Raw genomic sequence first — 4,637 nt, 5'->3', positions numbered from 1 at the left:
AAGAGAAGACTACCTAGCTCTTTTGACAAGGCCAGCATTATCCAAATTCCAAAAACAGCTAAAGATACTACAAAGAAAGAAAATAACAAACAAATATCCTTATGAAGGTAGATACTAAAATCCTCAAGAAAATATTAGCAAATCATATCCAACAATACATTAAAAAGATTATGCACCATGACCCAGTGGAATTTATTCTAAGGATGGAAGGCAGGTATAATATTCAAAAATCAATAAATGTGATACATCACATAAATAAAATAAATAATATATAATAAATATTACATTATCATATCAACAGACACAGAAAAAGCATTCAACAAAACCCAGCACGCATTTTTTATAAAAACTCTCAGCAACGTGGGAATAGAGGGAACATACCTCAACATAATTAAGGCCATATATGACAAACATACAGCCAACATCATACTCAATGGGTGAAAACTAAAAACATTTGCCTTAAGAATAGAAACAAGACAGGGGTGTCTGCTTTCACCACTTTTATTCAACATAGTACTGGAAGTCCTAGCCACAACAATCAGACAAGAAGAAAAAATAAAAGACATCCAAATTGGAAAGGAGGAAGTAAAACTGTCATTATTCTCAGATGACATGATATTGTTCATAGAAGACACTAAAGACTCCACCAAAAAAACTACTAGATTTATTAATGAATTTGGCAAAGTAGCAGGATACAAAATTAACACCTGAAAATCTATGGCATTTTTATATATCAATTATGAACTCTCAGAAAGAGAAACCAAAAAAAAAAAAAAAAAAAATCCCATTTATCAAATTAAGATACCTAAGAATAAACTTAACCAAGGAGGTAAAAGGCCTGTTTTCAGAAAACTAAAGGACACTGAAAAAAGAAATAGAGGAAGATACAAGCAAGTGGAAGAATATACCATTTTCATGGATTGGAAGAATTAATATAATTAAAATGTCCATACTACCCAAAGAAATCTATACATTCGATGCCATTCCTATTAAAATTCTAACATCATATTTTACAGATCTGGAATAAATATTCCAAAAATTTATATGGAACCAGCAAAGACCCCAAATAGCCACCGCAACTTGAGAAAAAAGAACTAAGTTAGAAGGATCACAATATCAGATATCAAACTATACTTCAAAGCCATTTTAATCAAAAGTGCCTGGTACTGGCACAAGAACAGGCATATAGACAAATGGAACATAACAGACACCCCAGAAATTGACTCACACCATTATGATCAATTAATATTTGACAAAGGAAGCAAGAGCATACAACAGAATAAAGACAGTCTCTTCAATAAATGGTGTTGGAAAAATTGGACAGGTACATGCAAAAAAAAAAAAAGAAGAAGAAGAAGCTAGACCCACAAACTTACACCATACACAAGAATAAACTCAAAATGATAAAAGACTTAAATGTAAATCACAAAACCATAAAAATCCTAAAAGAAAATATAGGCGGTAAAATCTCAGACATCTCACACAGCAGAATTTTTACCCTTACATCTCCTACAGCAAGAGAAATAAAAGAGAAAAAAAAAATGGGACTACATCTTTACAGCAAAGGAACCATCCTCAAAATGCAAAGAGAACCTGTGTACAGACTGACATATTCTCCAATGATACATTTGATAAGGGATTAATTTCCAAAATATATAAAGAACTCATACAACTCAACAAATACAAGACAAACAATACAATTAAAAAATGGTCAAAGAACCTAAATAGATACTTCTCCAAACAGAACATACAGACTGCCAATAAATACATGAAAAAAAATTCTCAAAGTCATAAATCATCAGAGAGATGTAAATTAAAATCACAATGAGGTTTCACCTCATACCTTCGAGAATGGCTAACACCAATAAATCAACAAACAACAAGTGCTGGTGAGAATATGGAGAAAAGGGAACTCTAGTACATTGCTGGTAGGAATGCAAACTGGTTGCAGCCACTATGGAAAGCAATGTGGAATTGCCTCAGAAAATTAAAAATGGAATTGCTGTTTGTCCCAGCAATTCAACTTCTGACATATATCTTAAGAATCCCGAAACCCCAATCAGAAACCCCATATATGCACTCCTATGTTCATAGAGGCATTATTTACAATAGCTAAGATCTGGAAACAGCCCAAGTACCCATCAGTAGATGAGTGGATAAATAAGCTGTGGTTCATTTACACAATGGAATACTATGCAGCTGTAAAAAAGAAAGATCTATTACACTTTGAGACAGTATGATGGGCCTGGAGATTATTGTACTAAGTGAAATAAGCCAGTCAGAGAAAGTCAAATATCACATGATCTCATTTACATGTGGAATATAATGTACAAAATAAACTGACAAACAAAACATGACCGTAAACCTGGAAACATGGAACAGACTGACAGATTTCAGAGGGAAAAAGGGAGGGAGGGTGGGTAAACATTAATCAAAGAACTCATATGCATATAAGTATAGCCATGGGCACAGACAATAGACAGGAGAAGGCCTGGGGTAGTCTGGGAGCTGGGTAAAGGGGGGACAACCTAAGTATCTGTTGAAAGACAAATAGATAAAGAAAGATGGTACATATATACAATGGACATATATACATATTACTCAATCATAAAAAAATAATCAAATCTTGCCATATACAACCACATGGATGAATTAGAGGGTATTAGACTAAATGAAATAAGTCAGACAGAGAAAGAAAAATACCATATGATTTCTCTTACATGTGGAATCTAAAAAACAAAATAAAGACACAAAACAGAAACAAACTTATAAATGCAAAGAATATTTTTATCATTTCCAGATAGAAAGGGGTTGGAGGGATAGGTGAAGGGATTAAGATGTGCAAATTGCCAGCTATAGAAAAGTCACAAGGATATCAAGTATGGCATAGGGCATATAATTAATAAAAATGTAATAACTATATATGATTTCAGATGGGTAGTAAGTAGACTTATTGGGGTGATCACTTCATAAATTGCACAAATGTCTATTCACTGTTATACAACTGAAAGCAATATAATAATGTATGCCAACTGTAATTTAAATATAAAAAAAAAATTTAAATAAACAAAAATAAAATTAAAAAATTTGCCTCTTGCCCTGGCCAGTTTGGCTCAGCGGTTGGAGCGTCGGCCTGTGGTACAGAGAGACCCGTGTCCGGTTCCCGCTAAGGGCACATACCTCGGTTGCATATTGTCCCCGGCCCTGGTTGGTCGTGCGGGTGGCAGCCACTCGATGTGTCCCTTCACATCGATGTTTCTCTCTCTCTCTCTCTTCCTCTCTCTCCCTCCCGCTCTATCTGAACAAAAAATGGAAAAATGTCCTCGGGTGAGGATAAAAAAAAAAAAAAAAATTTGCCTCTTAAAAAATGCAATCTGAAAGAAAATATAATTTTTTTATATAAGAGTATATACTTAATCTTTGTCAAAAAGTATTACTTCTCTTTTAAGTCCTGAAATTTTTTTCAACCAAGATCAACAGTTTTTTTTTTTTGAAAAAGCACACAAAGTCTTAGGAATATTTTTTAGTAAAAATGTTTCCTCTGTCAACCTGTTTTATTTGTTTGTTTGTTTTTTATTAATTTATTTTTTATTATTTCTTTTATTTAATTAATTTATTTATTTTTGTTACAGATGTTTCTCCCTTTTCCCCCACTGATTCTCCCACCCCCTCCCTCCCCGCCCTGTTCCCAGCTTTGTTGCCCATGTCCATTGTTCATGCACACATGCATATAAGTTCTGTGGTTTATCTCTCCCCCACCACCCCCTCTTAAGCTTCTGCACAGCAAAAGATACTATCATCAAAATGGAAAGGCAACCCACTGTATGGGAGAGCATAATTGCCAATGACATATCAGATAAGGGGTTAATTTCCAATATATAGAGAGTGCTTATACAACTCAACAAAAGGAAGACAGAGAACCCAATTAAAAAATGGGCAGAGGAACTAAATAGACACCTCTCCAAACAGGACATACAAATGGCTAAGACACATATGAAGAAATGCTCAACATCACTAATCATCAGAGAGATGCAAATTAAAACAACAATGAAATATCACCTCACACCTGTCAGAATGGCCACCATCAACAAATCATCAAACAACAAGTGTTGGCGAGGGTGTGGAGAAAAGGGGACTCTAGTACACTGCTGGTGGGAATGCAGACTGGTACAGCCACTATGGAAAACAATATGGTGTTACCTCAAAAAAGTAGAAATTGAACTGCCATTTGACCCAGTGATCCTACTTCTAGGAATATACCCTAAGAAGTCTGAAACACCAATCAGAAAGAATATATGTACCCCCATGTTTGTAGCAGCACTATTTACAATAGCTAAGATCTGTCAACCTGTTTTTAACTAAACTCCTTAAAATAACATTAAATTAATTTAAATCTTTAGCCTTCTAATTAACGTTCTTGAACTGTAAAGTAATCTCTGGTCTGTGAAACATTGCTTAAGTCTTTTCAGTGTCCATATTCAAAATTATAACTTAAAGCATCCCCTTCTCCCAAAATATGACCCAAGCCATTGACAAGAAGTTCTGGGATACCAGGCAGTGTAAGCAGGCAGAAGCTAGGAAATGGGGAGGTGGGAGTGGGGGTGGGGGCTGCGAATGATCCTGAGGACTGGAATGTT

The sequence above is a fragment of the Molossus molossus genome, unplaced genomic scaffold (assembly GCF_014108415.1).
Source record: "Molossus molossus isolate mMolMol1 unplaced genomic scaffold, mMolMol1.p scaffold_m16_p_7, whole genome shotgun sequence".
Taxonomy (NCBI): Eukaryota; Metazoa; Chordata; class Mammalia; order Chiroptera; family Molossidae; genus Molossus; species Molossus molossus.
The sequence above is the reverse complement of the archived record's forward strand: the minus strand, read 5'-3'. Positions refer to the sequence as shown.